Here is an 18180-nt window from a genome sequence, read left to right as displayed (position 1 = left end):
TACTTCCGAATACCAGGAACAGGATTCAAGACACAGGTAACAAAACTTCAGAACTCGGATTCAGGAACAGACCCTGGCATTAAAAACAAGGGCCTTCCGGAGACTTGCGCTGCAGACATGAAGATAGGCCTTGTGCCACGAAGTGCCCTACACATCCCCCCATGGACTGGTCACGGACCATGACGGTGGCACGCCAGGAAAGGCGGACAAGAGGAAACGTGGAAGCAGGATGAAGAACCGGAGACGAGGACATCAGGACCAGGACTGGAACATGGAACATCAGGACATCAGGACATGGAACAGGCGACGAAGGAGCTCTGATGAGGAACAAGACCAGGAACATCAGACGAAGAAGACTAGGAACATCTAACGAAGACCCTCTAGACAAGAGGAGACCACGGAGGACCTTGACCGGAAGGAGACCACAGATCACTGTGAAGTCCGGTTCGAAGGCCCTGAGGAGTGAAAGCTGAGCCCTTTTATAGGGCTGGACATGGCACAGGCTGATAAGGTCATCCGTTGGTGCCGCAGGCTTTTCCCCGCCGCTGGCCCTTTAAATAAAGTGGGAGAGGCGCGCACCCGTGCCTAAAGGAGCCCAGGAGGTGGAGGAAGTCGGTGGTGGCACCAGGACCATGAAGAGGAGCATCGGCGTTGGCTTCCTAGCCGCATGAAGATATATCCCGGCAGCGGCTTCCATGCAGCGAAGATGGGGCGTCCCAGCAGCAGCTCCATGCCGCGAAGATGATGAGGATGGTGGAGGCTCCTGCCGCGAAGGTGCAGTTGGCGGCGGCTTCCATGCCGCAAGAAGTGAAGAGGCAGCGGTGTCCGTGGTGGCAGCTCCATGCCGCAAAGAGGAGTCCCAGCACTTGCTCCTGCCGCGAAGAAGAGGCGCAGCAGCAACGGTCCAGAGCGGCCTAGGCTGCGAGAATGTGACCTGTGGTGACAGGACGGGACAAGTGAGAGGCTGCTCGCAGGATGGTCTCCGCAAGCAGCATCATAACAGGGCCACCAGTAATACTGCTGGAGCAGCGCGAGAGTCTGAGCCCATCCAGGGTGGCCTGTGACAGGAGAATCATGAAACCATTTCAAAAACTTTCTCTCAGAGTCAGCATGGTATGTCCATCTTTCCTGGAGGGATGGTCACAGAGGAGGCCAAGAGGATCTGGGCTGTATTGATAATGTGCCTGGGGGGATCAGGTGTGTCCTCTGCCTCAAAAGAACAGGAGAGGGCATCCGCCTGTGCATTCTAGATGCAGGCCGGTACCCTCACTTCAAAGTCAAAACGTTTGAAGAACAGGGACCATCGGGCTTGGCATGTATTCACTCATTGTGCCAGATGAAGATGTTCCAAGTTCTTGTGGTCGGTGTATATTATAATATGATGTTGTATACCCTCCAACCATTGCCGTCACTCCTCAAGTGCCAGTTTGATGGCCAGCAACTCCCTGTCTTTGATTACATAATTCCGCTCTGCGGAGTAGAACTTTTGCAAGAAGAATGAGCAAGGGTGAAGAACCCCCCTTACTGGAGTGCTGGCTCAGCACGGCCCCCTACGCCTATGAAGAAGATGTCAACTTCCAAGATAAAGGGATGTGGGGACTGGATGATGGAGGCATGGTACCTGGAGGAAAGCCTTTTTCAACTCTAGAAAATCAGTGACTGCTTCAGAAGGCCAAACCTTGGTATTGGCTCCTTTCCGGGTGAGCGCCATGAGTGGAGCCACAATCCGGAAGTAACTGGGGATAAAATACCATTAGTAGTTTACAAAGTCCAAAAACCTTACAGAGCACGGAGACCTGAAGATTGCAACCAGTCCTGGATACATTTGACCTTATCCGGATCCATATGGAAGCCCCTGCTAGAAACGATATAAGCTAGGAAGGGGTAGGCTCTCCCTCTCAAAGAGGCATTTCTCCAGCTTCGTATATAATTTGTTTGCCTGTAGCCTTGGAGGTGAATGTCCTGATGGTGGGACGTGAGGTCCTTTGAGAAGATGAGGATATCGTCCAGCTACACGACAACACAGATGTACAGGAGGTCTCTAAAGATTTTGTTCATCATTTTTTGGAATACCGTGGGGGCGTTGCACAGGCCAAAGGGCATCACCAGATATTCATAGTGGCTGTCCCGCGTATTGAACACTATCTTTCACTCATCGCCTTGTTTAATTCGAATTAGATAATAGGCCCCACGGAGGTTCAGCTTCGTAAACACTCTAGACTCCTGGAGGTGGTCAAAGAGCTCGGAAATGAGCAGCAGCAGATAACGGTCTTTCTTTGTTATAGTGTTCAGCCCCCAGTAATCTATGCAAGGGTGTAAAGATCCGTCCTTTTTGGACCCAAAGAAAAACCCCATCCTAAAGGAGGATGTGGAGAGCCTAATGAAACCTTGGTCAAGGTTCTCCTTGATGAACTCAGACATAGCTCTGTTTAAACTAATTCTTCCTCTTTCAATTGTCCTGTTTTGTAATCCCTGTTCATTGTAACTTTCTCTCTTCTGGTTATTGGTTTCCCCTGGTTATACTGTAAACCGGTATGATAAGACTTTGTCTTGAGCATCGGTATAGTAAAATAATCTAAATAAATAAATAAATAAATAGCTGTGGTTTCTGGGACCCGGCAATGATCCACCTCATGGTGGATCATTGCCAGGTAGCAGATTGATGGCACAGTCAAACGTACAGTGAGAAGGCAGCATCTCCGCTTTTCCCTTGGAGAACACGTCAGCGAATGCAGTGTACTGAGGAGGGAGTCCCAACAAGGTTGTTGTCAGGGGCAGAATCGGTGGAGGCTCAATTCATTGTAGGCAGGAATCATGGCAATGGGCACCTGAACTCACCAGCTGAAGCGAGACCCAGTCAAAGTGAGGAGAGAGAAGCTGCAGCCAGGGCAGCCCCAACACGATGTTATGTACTGCTATGTCAATCATGTGAAAAATGATAATCTCTATGTGCAAGATGCCCATGCGGAGGAGCAGGGGGGCTGTGGCTGTGGTAATCCGACCAGGAAGTGGCTCTCCATGTATGGAGGAGATAACTAGTGGCAAATTTCAGGGGACCACAGGAAGCCGTAGAGGTTCTACTATGGCCTTCATTATAAAGTTCCTCTCCGGTGCCCAGGTCAACCAGCACTAAGGTGGGGAACTCATGACTGTCCACAGAAATAGACACTGAGATAGTGAGTTGAGGAGCGGGCATGATAAAACCTAGGATCACCTCCCCACTAGATCCAAGACTTGCTAGTTTCCCAGCTTATAGGGCAGTATGCCAGCTAATACCCGGACCCGGCACAGTAGAAACAGTGCCCCAGGTTGTGGCAGCAGAGCCTCTCCTCCAAAGAGAGGAATCCCTATCTAGCTGCATAGGTTCTTTGGCCTGTGCTGCGATGGGAGCTGTTGTCGATACTGCAGAGAAGGTGCGCGAAAAGGATGGGGCCAGCACCACTTGCTTACAAGAAGGACGCAGTTCCCGGGCCCATTACTTGTGGCGGTGGTCAATTCTCTCGACCAAATTGATGAGAGTGTCCAGAGTCTTGGGAAGATCCCAAGCCACTAGCTCATCCTTCACCCGAACCGACAGCCCTTCCAGAAAGATACTCCTAAGGCTGTTCTCCCTCCAGTTCAGCTCAGTGGCCCTGGTCCGGAATTCGATGGCGTAGTCCATAAAGGGACGATTGCCCTGCTGGAGATGTAGAAGATCTGAACCCAGAGTGGCCAGCTGGATGGGTTCATCAAACACAAGCTTGAAGGCTTTAATGAATTGTGGAAAGTCCTGTAGCAATGCATCCCATGCTCCCACAAGGGAGAGGCCCAGGCTAAGGGCCTTCCCATCCAGAAGGGAGAGTTATGAAGGTGCTCTTGACAGTGTCACTGGGAAATTGTGCCAGCTGAAGTGAAAAATGCATAAAGCACTGATTCAAGAATCCGCGGCACTGTTTCGGGTCTCCCGCATACCAAGGAGGAACCGGGAGACGTACCATGGGTGCAGCTGCTGTAACCGACGGTACTGCAGGAAGTGGAGCCTGCAGAGGCTGTAGTTGCATCGAGGCGGGTGCTGAACTGCTCCATGGAGCCCGCCAAACGCTCGAGAAACTGTTGCTGCTGCTGGATTGTCAAGCCGGGAATGGCCTGGAGGCCTGAGAGATCCACCAGGTCCATGGCCTTGGCAATCTGTTATAGAAATGGACCCTTGGACCGAGGTGAGGTTGGCACTACCCACAGGGAGGGGCCCTGCAGGAGCATAGGCGCAACAGAAACTTCACCAATACCAGCTCTCGTTTCCCTTAGGTTGAGCCCTCGGGTGCCGGGGCCAGCTGGACAGGCGCAGGTCTCTGTGAAGAGATGAATCAGTCGCAGAAGATATTGTTGGCCAATGGGAATAGAATGAGGTCAGTCCAAGCAGTGGTCGGGGCAGGCAGCAGACAGCAGAGACGAGTGCAGGCAGAGGTCAGGAGCAGGCAGTGGTCACAAGGCAGGCAGCAGTTAAACATTGTCGAGGAACAGTCCAAAGTCAAGCCAGGGATCCGAACCAAGGTCAAGCCGAGAAGACAATCCAGGGGGAAAATAAGGCAAGGCAGAACAGCAGCAAGACACTGAAGACAGATGAGGAGCCACAAGACAGTAATGCAGGAACTCCAAAGACACAGGAAGGAACCAGGAACACGAAGACAAAGCACTGGAGCAGGAGCAGGAACTAAGAGGCAATCAGCTACTCTGAGGAGTTCTACCAATTGCTGAGGCGATTGTGGCAGGGCAGAACAGCAGCAAGACACTGAAGACAGATGAGGAGCCACAAGACAGTAATGCAGGAACTCCAAAGACACAGGAAGGAACCAGGAACACGAAGACAAAGCACTGGAGCAGGAGCAGGAACGAAGAGGCAATCAGCTACTCTGAGGAGTTCTCCCAATTGCTGAGGCGATTGTGGCAGGGCAGAACAGCCATATATAGGGGAAGGCCTGTGATGTCATCCAGAGGCGCCGTGGTGGATTTCCCGCCATAGGCCCTTTAAAAGTGCCTGAGCTGCGGAGGCGCCTAGGGACGCCCCGCTCAGCTTTGCCCAGGACCCAGCCGTGGAGTTAGTGGGCCCCCTTCGACCCGGGGCTGGAGGTAAGAGTGGCCAGTCGCAGGATGCACCTGCAACCAGCCAAACGCAACAGGACCCTAATCAGCTCATGAGGATTAAATGTTCCTTGTTGACTTTTATCTTACATCCCATGCATTGCATTCAGGGCCCATCCTATCAGGGTGTGAGGACTGGGGGCAAATCAGCCTGGGTGGAGCCACTATAACATTTTTATATCATTAAAATAAATGAATATAATTTTTAAAAGCCCTCTTCTACCCCTTTCTTACTCTAACTTGACTCTCTTCCACCTGCCACCCTCTGTTGGCTTCATTTTGATGTGAAGGTGTGGGGACAGTGGGCCCTGCAGGTGACCGGGCACTCACTGTACATTTAGACTTCAGACACAGGTAAATGGCGCTGCCCTCCTGCTGGTGGAAGGAAGGGGAGGAGGATTGCACCAGCAGTGTGGGGGGTGGGGAGTGGGGAAGGCTCCAGGATTGTGCCAAGAGGGAGCAGAAGGCATGGGGCTCACCCAAAGCACGCGGGCCTGGTGCCGGTTGCCCTGCTCCGTCCTACCCTCTGGACTGCCCTGATTGTGGTGGTTTTAACCTTCCTTCCATCTGAAATTAGCACTGCAGGTAACAAAATGTGGAGGAGTAGCCTAGTGGGCTGTTGGAAACCAAATCCCACTGCTGCTTCTTGTGACCTTGGGCAAGACATTTCATTGTCAGGTGGAAACCGAGATTGTGAGCCCAGGAGGGGCAGGTACAGGCCCACAGCACATGAGTGTAATCTGCTCTGAAGTGCCAGGATGTAGAATATAAATCAAATAAAGAAGGAAATGTACTGAGAACTGCCCTAATGTCTCCCTCTGGAAACCAATTCACCTGACAGCTAAGATTTATTAGCCAGGAAGCCTTCAATCAACCCATATCATTAGCCAGCTCTGACATAGGCCAGCGAGCTGACTTTCATTACGCGTCCTCCTCATGACTGGGCATCTAGTTACAATAGGAAAAAGAGATTTTTGTTCCCCAAAACTAACATGTCGATTTAATCGAGCTAAAGTTTCATAACCTCCCTTTGTTATTCGCTGAGGTTTGGAGGCCTGCTTTGCATTTTGAATCATGTTCGTAACTTCCAGTCCTGATTAACTGCAGATAAGAATGCTGATGCTTTTTTTTTTTATTCTTTGTCAGCGGCACACGAGAATAAAAGCAGGTCCGAGATGACCAAATCTGTGTCACTTTGAACCTCTCCACACATTTGCTGAACAACCAAGTGTCTTTTAATCTATCCGGCTGTTCACAATTCGGCAGCTTACATTTCAAGTCGCCTAACAATCCATTCCTTGGAACATGAAAAGGAACAGCAAGCAAGCACCTGGTAATTTGTTGTTTTTAACCCAAAGATGATCTAATTAATTAGATCAGCAAGAAGGGCTTGCATGGAAATGCGTAATTTTCTCTCTAAAAGGCAATTAATTTAATTTCCATACCTACTGGCCCAGCCTTCTCAGTAAGCGCAAGGCTTTTCTTTGGCAGTCTGACATGTTCTGCTGGGTGTTTCGTGGCCTCCCGAGCCGATCCGCTTTCAGAACAAGCTGTACTTGGCAGCCTTCCTTCTCCTGCGGGACTCCACAAGCCGTTGCCCTGCACTCCCGGGACCAGAGAGGGCTCTGCTGGAATCGCTCTCTGAATGGGTTAAAGGGAGATTTGGAGCCATGAACTCTTGCAAAACAAACTTGGATGCAATTATTCTTCTATTAAATTGGGCATAGGTGTCAGGTTGATGGAGGGATGGCAAGCACAAGAAGTGGGATCCTAGGAGTCTTCTTCCAAGCTGAAACGTTTCCCTCGATTTGCCTTAATCCAAGGCCTCTTAGCTTCCTTCCAGTTGAAAGCACCATTGTTTAAGAGGCTTATGGATGAGTAGTGTTTATTTTGTGTTGTATTGTGGTCGTTTGTTTGTTGTCATTTTTTGTGTTTATAATGAATATTTATGAATGCTTCATATGATCCATGCTGGACCAAATTGCGGAATTCGAGATTTGTAATAAATTAAGTAAATCCATGCCCTCCATCACCTCTGGGCGATTTCCACTGGATGGGAGCTACAGCTCTCCAGTCCATGGCTGCCACTGCGCACTCTTTGGATGGGCTTACAACCCACATTCCTGTACAGGAGGAACTTGTCCAAAACTCGCTGAACTATTTGCACTTGAAGGAACTTGAGCAGCTGCCAGACAGAGCTGATATTTTGTTTTGGGGGGTTTTTTTTGGGGTGGGGGAAGAAAACGTTTGGTCCAGCAGCGAAGCTGAGCTCTGAAGCCTCCCCAGCATCAGCAGCCCAGAGGAGAAGGGCTGGGCTCAGGCCCGTGCGTGGAGCCTGAGTCTCCTGCTTGACAAAAGAGTCAGTCGAACCACCCAGCCAGGGCCCGGCCTGACCTGTGAGACAGCTTTTTTTTTTTTAATTGACGGAAAGCAGCTCCACCCTAAAGCACTGAATTCTTAGAGGAGGGAGAGGGAAAAGAGTAAAGAAAACAATAATACAACGAAGCATGAGCAGCTTTTTCCCGGGGGAATCTGCAAGCCAATTTTCACCTGTTTCAAAACGCATCTAAGCTGACATTTTACCGCCTCTCTTACATCACCTTGAATCCATTCCATGGGCTGTGTGTGTACCCGGCAGCTGTTTATTTAACTTGAGCCAGTGGCCAAGGACATGGAGTAGAACTGATCTCTATACCATGTTGAAACTCCGAGGCAAAACATTACTGATAACCGACCTTTTAGCAAATTGGTGCAACGGGTCGTTGCACTCGGTGTAGTTAGTAGAAGAAGAGTAATTTGAAGAGGCTTGAACTTGACAGGGATGGCTTCTTGCAACCAAACTAACTGGATGATAATAATAGCGACACTGAGGTTCATCCTCAGAGGTGCAGCTCCAGCAGCTTGTGTGGTTCACAGTTGTGCCTGAAGATACCTTCCACAGGCTGAGGCGAGCTATAGGTTACAGGAAGTATCATCAGAGAAACACATTGAAATAATCAAAAGCTCTTAGATCACCCAGAGCATTTACTGGCGGTTTACCCCCGACTGACGGTAGTAGATGCCTGAAGAAAAGCTGAAGGTCTTTAACAGGAACATTAACTCCCAGTAAAAGCCTGGCCAGAAGGATTATTATTACAAGATAAGAACATGGCAGTTTATGGACTTCTCCTCCAGGAACTTATCAAAACCTTTTTTAAACCCAGCTAAGCTAACTGCCTTAACCACATCCTCTGTCAGTGAATGCCAGAGCTTAACTGTGCATGTTTTTTCCAATTTGTTTTAAATGTGCTACTTGCTAAGTTCATGGAGAGCCCCTTAGTCCTTCTGTTATCTGAAAGAGCAAATAACTGATTCACATTTATCCTTTCTAGTCCTCTCATGATTTCATAGACCTTTATCATATCTCCCCTCAGCCATCTCTTCTCCAAGCTAAACAGCCCTAATATTTATTTTTTTTAATTATTTTTTTTAGCACATTTTATGAAATTAAAAAAAAAATGCTTATGTGTTTGGTAGTTGTTCTTTGAATCTGCAACTCTGATGTCACAGTGAGAGACCATGGTACAGAGACCCGGGTACTGCTGGCCAAGACTGTTGTTGCTGTCCCCCACTCCCCCCCCCCACACACACACATCCCACTGGGCTGCAGAAGACTAATGCAGAAGTGGCTCAGAGGAGCTGCAACAGAGAGGCCAGAGAGAGGGGGAGTGGGACAAAGAGAGACACCACATGCCCACCCATCCTACCCTACAAATCTCAGCCCATATCCCCCACATATGGGGATATGAACCTGACAAATAAAATAAAATAAATATGGGCAAACACAAATACCCCCCCATACACATATCCCATACACACCTCTCTTCCCACACCTTGGGGTCATAAAACACATGCTAAATTGTCACACAGTTTTATTCGGCTTACTACATATTTTTTATAATATCAGAAGACAAACATTCTGAACAACTAAACTAATAAAGCAAGGCCTTTTTAGGGAATTAATGCACAACATTTCAATCAATCAATCAATCAATCAGTATTTATTTAGCATGCATTGTCCCTCGTAACCTATTTCTGAAAAACAGTGAAGAACTGAGGTCTAGAAACTGGAGGATATAATGTGATGTTATGTTTACAAAAAAAAAGGAAAACAAATACCGGAACGGCAGGGCCTTCGGAGCACCAGGGCAGAGTATGGCCTAATAAAAAAGGATCAGCAGCCAAGAAGGCGCACTGATATTACTTTTCAGCGCCAGAGCAGAAGAGTTAATTGGCGTGCTGGAGGCGTGATGAGTGAGAACACAGACATAATAGGCATCACGGAAAACCAAGGGGAATAGAAGAACAGCAGGGTACAAGATGTACAGAGGAGACTGACCCAGAGGTGGGGTAGTCAGGAGAGGTACACAGTCAAGTAAGGTTAAACTTCAAAAGAAGACAGGCCAATGTCTAGAATCCCTACGGACAACAATTCCAGGAGAATAAGAGTCCTGCTACCCTCCAGAGGAGATGGCGGAAATAGATAAGGAACCCTATGCTGAGATCAAGCAGGTTAGCAAAGTGGAGGGGGGGGGCTATAATAATAATGGGCGACTTTAATTACCTCTTCAGTTATGCAGGGGAGGTGAGATTTCTGGATGCTATAAATAAGTGTCCGAGATCCCATGAGACAACCTGCTACCCTCGACCTGATCCTGAGTGGAATGCAGGAGGTAAAAGTGCTAGATCCACTGGGCAATGGTGACCGTAACGTGATCAGATTCGTATGCACACTGCAATAAAAGAGCAGGACACATCCGCAGTGCTTTGCCTGAACTTCAAGAAGGAAGACCTGCTTGGAAAGAAATGAAAGGCATCTGACAGAAGGCTTCAAAGTGGGCATAATTTTAAAATACCACATTATAAGCCCAGTTGAAGTGCATCCCACTCATCAAAAGGAGGAAAAGGACCAGTAGTCAATTTTCCCCAGTAACAATATTTTAGTGGCAAAAAGGAAGGGGGGGGGGGGATTTTTTTGTAGCCAGGTGTGAAATATAATTATAAATTTCTGTGCCACAAATTGCATGTGTATGTGGGGAAGGAACTCCAAATCTGGTGTTGCACTGAACCCAAAACTGTCTTAAACTGGGCCTGTTTCCTCCTGTGAGCCCTTTCTCCTTCCCTCTTTACTGAAGGGCCCTACCAATAACCTAACCTAACCACTTCTATCCGACTATGGACACCATCACAGCTACAAGCTTCCTCTTTCCCACAGCACAGGGTCCAACCATTGCACCAGCAGCAATGAATTCCAGAGCTTAATTGTGTGTTGAGTGAAAAAATGTCTGGTAGTTCCTAGAGGTGAAGTCCATAAAACACTCCCCAACATCCTCTTCAGTAAACACCGAAGCAAAGAAATCGTTTAATCTTTCCGCGATGGCCTTATCTTCTCTAAGTGCCCCTTTAACCCCTCGATCATCTAACGGTCCAACTGACTCCCTCACAGGCTTTCTGCTTCGGATATATTTTAAAAGGTTTTTACTGTTGAGTTTTTGCCTCTACAGCCAACTTCTTTTCAAATTCTCTCTTCGCCTGTCTTATCAATGTCTTACATTTAACTTGCCAACGTTTATGCTTTATCCTATTTTCTTCTGTTGGATCCTTCTTCCAATTTTTGAATGAAGATCTTTTGGCTAAAATAGCTTCTTTCACCTCCCCTTTTAACCATGCCGGTAATCATTTTGCCTTCTTTCCACCTTTCTTAATGTGTGGAATACATCTGGACTGTGCTTCTAGAATGGTATTTTTTAACAATGACCACGCCTCTTGGACATTTTTTACTTTTGTAGCTGCTCCTTTCAGTTTTTTTCTAACAATTTTTCTCATTTTATCAAAGTTTCCCTTTTGAAAGTTTAGCACAAGAGCCTTGGATTTGCACACTGTTCCTTTTCCAGTCATTAAATCAAATTTGATCATATTATGATCACTATTGCCAAGCGGCCCCACCACCGTTACCTCTCTCACCAAGTCCTGTGCTCCACTGAGAATTAGATCTAAAATTGCTCCCTCTCTCGTTGGTTCCTGAACCAATTGCTCCATAAAGCTATCATTTATTCCATCCAGGAACATTATCTCTCTAGCGTGACCCGATGATACATTTACCCAGTCTATATTGGGGTAATTGAAGTCTCAAGAAACCACGAATGGGCGAGATCTGCACTTCAGGCAATTTCGCAAAGTACAAATAATGCAGATAAATGTTCAATCCTAACAGAATACTCCAAACAGCGTATTACGGTTAAGAAGTTTTAATATTTCCATTTGGCAACTCCACAGTTTTAAACGAACACCAGCTTAATGGCGTCCCCCGACACGGTCCCGTGTTTCGCCGCGGGCTGCATCGGGGGGGATCGCCATACAGGAATTCACAAAAGAACTGGCAACAGCATTCAAACAGGCGCTCCCTGTTACTATTTGAATGCTGTTGCCAGTTCTTTTGTGAATTCCTGTATGGCGATCCCCCCCGATGCAGCCCGCGGCGAAACACGGGACCGTGTCGGGGGACGCCATTAAGCTGGTGTTCGTTTAAAACTGTGGAGTTGCCAAATGGAAATATTAAAACTTCTTAACCGTAATACGCTGTTTGGAGTATTCTGTTAGGATTGAACATTTATCTGCATTATTTGTACTTTGGGTAATTGAAGTCTCCCATTATTACCGCACTACCAATTTGGTTAGCTTCCCTAATTTCCGTCTCACCATCTTGACCAGGTGGACAGTAGTATACTCCTATCACTATAGTCTTCCCCGACACACAAGGGATTTCTACCCATAAAGATTCAATTTTGTATTTAGTCTCATGCAGGATGTTTATCCTGTTGGACTCTATGCCATCCCGGACATAAAGCGCCACACCTCCTCCCGGGTGCTCCTCTCTGTCATTGCGATATAATTTGTACCCTGGTATAGCACTGTCCCATTGGTTATCCTCTTTCCACCATGTCTCTGAGATGCCAATTAAGTCTATGTCATCATTCACTGCTATACATTCTAATTCTCCCATCTTACTTCTTAGACTCCTGGCATTAGCATACAAACATTTCAAAGTTTGTTTTTTGTTTGTATTTTCATTCTGCTTTTTAATTGATAGGGATAAGTTCGAATTTTTTAGCTCAGGTCAGTTTTTAGTTACAGGCACTTGGACTATTTTTCTAATTATTGGAACCTCACTGTCGGGATGCCCTACTTCTAATGCATCATTAGTATCCTTTGAAGATACCTCTCTCCGAACCATGCGCTGCTGAGCGACTGTCGGCTTTCCCCTTTGTTCTAGTTTAAAAGCTGCTCTATCTCCTTTTTAAAGGTTAGCACCAGCAGTCTGGTTCCACCCTGGTTAAGGTGGAGCCCATCCCTTCGGAAGAGACTCCCCCCTTCCCCAAAAGGTTCCCCAGTTCCTAACAAAACTGAATCCCTCTTCCTTGCACCATCGTCTCATCCACGCATTGAGACTCCGGAGCTCTGCCTGCCTCTGGTGACCTGCGCGTGGATGGATTTAAGCTTTCTACCTAAGAGCCTAAATTTGGCTTCCAGAACCTCCCTCCCACATTTTCCTATGTCGTTGGTGCCCACATGTAGCACGACAGCCGGCTCCTCCCCAGCACTGTCTAAAATCCTATCTAGGTGACGCATGAGGTCGCCACCTTCGCACCAGGTAGGCATGAATTTCCAGCATAGCTCTCTGCTTCAACGGCAGGGGAAAAGAAAAACTGATACTTCACGCATATCCAGCATAACTTCAACGGCAGGGGAGAAGAAAAAAGGATTCACCGCTTGTTACAGCGGTTACTATCCCAAACCAAATGTACCTGATACTTCACTCTCGAAGCATATCCAGCATGGCTCTCTGCTTCAACGGCATGGGAGAAAGACTGATACATCACGAATTTCCAGCATAGCTCTCTGCTTCAACGGCAGGGGAAAAGAAAAACTGATACTTCACGCATATCCAGCATAACTTCAACGGCAGGGGAGAAGAAAAAAGGATTCACACTCACAAAGCGGGGAGTAGCTGGCTTGTTACGGCAGGTTACTACCCCAAACCAAATGTGCCTGATACTTCACTTTCGATGCATATCCAGCATAGCTCTCTGCTTCAACGGCAGGGGAGAAGATAAACAACCAATAAAGGCTGTATAACATAATCTGGGTAAAAACAAATAAGCATGGGTGTAGCTTGCTTATTGCGGCGGTTACTACCCCTACTACCTCTAACTAATCAAGCTAGATATTTCACTTGGATGCAGCTCCATCACCGCTCTCTACATTAATGGCGGGGGTGGAAGGGAATTAGAACCAAGAGCTAAGAGAAACAGATAAGTATGAGAGAAGAAATGAGGGAAGCTTGCTGGGCAGACTGGATGGGCCATTTGGTCTTCTTCTGCCGTCATTTCTATGTTTCTATGTTTCTATGTTACCAGGCGATCCTCACGCCCACCAGCCACCCAGCTATCTACATTCCTAATAATCGAATCACCAACTATGACGGCCGACCTAACCCTTCCCTCCTGGGCAGTAGGCCTTGGGGAGATATCCTCAGTGCGAAACGATAATGCATCACCTGGAGAGCAGGTCCTTGCTACAGGATCCTTTCCTGCTGCACCTGGTTGGTGCTCTCCCATAATGAGACCTTCTTCCCCCAAGGCAGCACCAGGGCTGCCAGTCTGAAGTTGGGACTTGACTACTATGTCCCTGAAGGTCTCATCTATATACCTCTCTGTCTCCCTCAGCTCCTCCAGGTCTGCCACTCTAGCCTCCAGAGATCGGACTCGTTCTCTGAGAGCCAGGAGCTCTTTGCATCGCATGCACATGTACAACTTCTCATCGGTGGGTAAAAAATCATACATGTGACACTCGATGCAAAAGACTGGGAAGCCCCCCTCTTGCTGCTGGACTGCTGCCTTCATCTCAATTTTGATCAGTTCCTAGTTAAGTTTTAGGTTGCTATGGGAGTAGGAATGTGTCTAACGTCCTTTAAATGTATTAGTGAATTCACTATGTGTCTGGTAGTGGCCTACCGGGGTCTGATCGAATTTTCAATAAAGTTCTTGTTGATGTTTTTTGGGTTTTTTTTGTGAAAGTGGCACCTGCCTATAATTTAAGGGATGAGTTAGGGGTGGGTGGGCGAGGGGTGGGAGGGTTGGGAAATACAAACAGTCTAACTTCAGTTAGTCAGCCAGAGTGACTCACTGCTCTCTTGATTAACAAATGTTGGTCCCTATTCAAACCCAATCACACTACCTCAACACCTTTCCAAGGTAACTGAGCTGAACTATTCAACCTTTTCACTTAGGTATACACTGCTCCTAGCTTATTTCTAGCTTCTGGCTACTTTTTGTTTTTGTTTTTTTTTTAATACAAACACTCAGTTTGTATTAAATACAAACACTCAGTTCTTTAAAAGTCTGCAGACTTTTAAAAATAAACACACTACCTACTGCTTACTAGCTGCCTTATTGACTGACTATTTAAAAATACAAACAGTCTAACTTGCTTATTCACTGACTATTAAAAGCACAAATACACAAACACACTAAATAATATTCCCTAATAGCTCCAGCAGTCAACAACATGGCACCCAGAATATGAAATGCTGTGTGGATGGAGATCCAGAATCTCCTCCCACAGTGGAATTCACATTTCCAACCATATCTGAAGAGTACCCTCCCCCCCCCCCCCCACCACACACACACACACAGAAAGCCAACTGCTTGAGGAGAGCCAGCCTGAACCCCCTTGGATAGTAACCTTGCAGGACGTCATCCTGGAAACACAGCGGAGACTACAGGGGGGCTCAAAAGAGCAGCAGGAGGCGGGGGGCTCAGATGCCATTCATTTGCCTCAATGGGCTGCCCAACAACATGGGGACAGGCTTGATTTCATGATAGGAGGATTACAACGCGTCTGTCGTCGAGGGGTGGAGTTCAGTCTGTTTGGTGCTCCAACAATGCAGCACGATAACGCTGCGGCTGTGTTCTGCGGCTGTGATGGGTCAACTGATCAGGGCTGTGCAAGATCCAGCAACAACCTTTAGGTCAGTGAACCAACAGTGACAGAGCTGCTTTTTCTTTGTTTAATAAAAAAGAGTTTTGTTGTCCGTGACTATTGAGTTATGTGTCTTATTTACAGGCTACAGTTTAGACCTAGAGCAAGACGTCAGCCTTGCATGGGCTTTTTAATGATGCTGAAATGTCCTTCATTATACTTATATTTTATAACTGGATATTTTTTACCTTGATATTGTTATGTTTTAATCAGCAATGATTTTAAGTTTCCTCAAGCGTTGGCAGCCAGTGAACAAACATTCAATGGGAAGGTGGTTCACCAACCATTTTTGTTTCGTGGCACACCTGGAACAGGGGCCACTTCAATGTGGCACAACATCCACTTTCCCATCATCTCTTTCTCTTCTCTTCCCTTCCCTTTCCTCCCACCCCTAGCCATCATTACCATTTCCCTTCCCTCTTCCTCCAGCATCATAATCATCCTCTCCCCTGGCATCATCATCATCTTCCTCCCTAGACCCCTCCTAATCCTGGCATCATCATTATCATCATCGTCATCACCTTCCCTCTCCCTCTCCCGCTACCTCTTCCCTCTCCCTCATATTATTGCCCTCGAGCAATAGGATGGCACTGAAGGGTGGTGTTGATCATCAGAGTTGAGGATTCAACAGGACAAGCAAGAAGTATTGAAATGTAAATAAAAATATGTATTATTTACAAAAATAAAAAGCTTTCTTAAGATAAAAAAGAAAAGGAGGGTTGGGATGGAGGAGAGAGATGGCGTTTGGGTCCCTGTGGGACAAGGAGGAGCGTCACTGCCGGGGGAACGTTGACCGGCTTGGTTGGGGCCGGGACAAGGCCATGAACGACCAAACTCCGCCACAGCTGATTACAGCTCAGTCATATGCCCCTGGCCTTGTACAAGCTCTACCAAAAAAAAAAAAAAACGAGAGCCAATAGTTACCCCTCACTATTCACAAACAAAACACTCAAAAAGGGAACCACAACACAAATTTCAAACCGCAATAGCTTTAACTATATAAAAGGTGTCAGCAAGCCTGTCGGTGTATCTGGTAAAAACAGATCACCCGGACATCTCAATCATTCAACTTAATAAGTCAAAGAACATTTTTTCAAAAAAATGTTTTATATGCAAATAAAACTATTAACATATAACTAAGACTGTTGTTATATGTTTTTACCAGATACACTGACAGGCTTGCTGACACCTTTTATATAGCTAAGGCTATTGCAGTTTGAAATTTGTGTTGTGGTTCCCCTTGTACAAGCTCTGCCAAGTTGGCACCTACATACACCTGAAGCCCTTCCATAGCGTCCATTTTGCGGTTGAACAAAACCAGCAGAGCAAGCGCAGCATCCAGGCCGGCTTTGAGGAAAGAAGGCCATCCTTCCTCCCGAGGCCCTTCCTCAGATGATGCATCTTGCTCCCGTAGACGGTTGGCCACTGACGATGCGTCTATGGAGGGCTCTTCATCGTCAATGACGACGACCTCCTCATCCTCCAGGGACACGTGGGGGGGGGGAATTGGGGAGGAGCACAGGATGCATAGGCAGTAGTGGCATTGGTTTGTCCACTGGTGTTGCTGGCCGTCATGATGGTGGTGGTGGGAACTGCAGTTCCCCAGCTGGTGGAGATGGCGATGTTGCTTGGCCATCCTCCTTCTCTGCGCTGGTGGATGTGCTGTTACTAACATTAACCAGAAAGGAAACGGAGGGCTGGAGGGAGGTAGTTGTCAAGATTTATCAACTGTACAAAACAGAGAGAAACAAACCGAATTTCGATTATACCGATCAATGCTGCGAGTGATTAGTTATTATTATGTAGAAATTATCGAACTTACCGTATATATCACAAGATTCCATCATTTTAGTATTTACTGTGGTTTCCTTAAAAACTTATATTAGAGTACAATAAAACAGGAAATAAATACATCACATATATATAAAGCATAAGTTGAAGAAGAGATGTTACTCGTAGGCCTTTTGAAAAAGTGAGGCTTTCACCCCCTTGTAAACACTTTAAAATCAGCTTCCTGTCTCAGATGTAATAGCAAGGCATTCCATTTTTTGTGCATTATGATCTCCACTCAAAGGCAAAACCAAATAAGTAGATATTTTTGGAGCACAGAGCACTTACTGGACTATAGTTTCTTTCAAACAATGCAAGGAGTAGTTGCATGCAACAATTTAATTATCGTGACCAACAATTGAAATTTTCTCAGTATCTGGGGTTCCATACTCAGCTGTGAATCTAAATACACTCACCATCCCGCTGCCCACGCCAGGCATGAAGGGCCTGGAGTGACCCTCTCCTCCCGCCTTAGCCACCGGGCCCTCTTTTTCAATGTCTCCACCTGGTTGGAATGAATAAAAATACAAACATTAGTATGCAAACAAATGATGCGCAGCCTGCAGCTCCCACCCAGTCCATAGAAATTACTCAGTCCCTGTGCGTTTGCAAATCCCAAGACAATTGCAGATTTTTAGCTACTTTTAGCTATTTGTATCTAGATTGAAAACAACTGCAACAAATAATGCAGAAATGTGCTAACAATAGTCTATGCTAAAATCCCTGCTTTTATACCCTAGTGTAATCCTCCTCCAAACTTACCTTCCGAGGAGAGGAGGCCTGGGCATTAAATTTTGCTCTGAGCACCAGCCAGGCTGTATCTGCCCGGTCTTGGTCCTGCTAGTGGCAGGGCGAAAAAGAGGTGGTGCTCATCCTCCACCATCAGCTCGGCAAGAAGGCAAACGTCACCCTCTGTGAAATTAGGCAGCCATTCTTGGCATGTTGCCAATGGTCCCGCACAAAATGGATGTTTGGGCATAGCCGCAGGAGAGGGACATGCAAGATCATGCACATAAGGGCCCTTATGACGTACATAATGAATGCCCAAGTCCGGGGTGTCTTTGTAAGGTCCAGAACTTGGACCTCCATTATGTACGTCACAAGGGCCGTTGATGGAGGCCCAAGTCCTGGGCCTATTCATAAACCTCCAGG

The sequence above is a fragment of the Rhinatrema bivittatum genome, chromosome 6 (genome assembly GCF_901001135.1).
Source record: "Rhinatrema bivittatum chromosome 6, aRhiBiv1.1, whole genome shotgun sequence".
Classification (NCBI taxonomy): domain Eukaryota; kingdom Metazoa; phylum Chordata; class Amphibia; order Gymnophiona; family Rhinatrematidae; genus Rhinatrema; species Rhinatrema bivittatum.
This window is presented reverse-complemented; position numbering follows the sequence as displayed.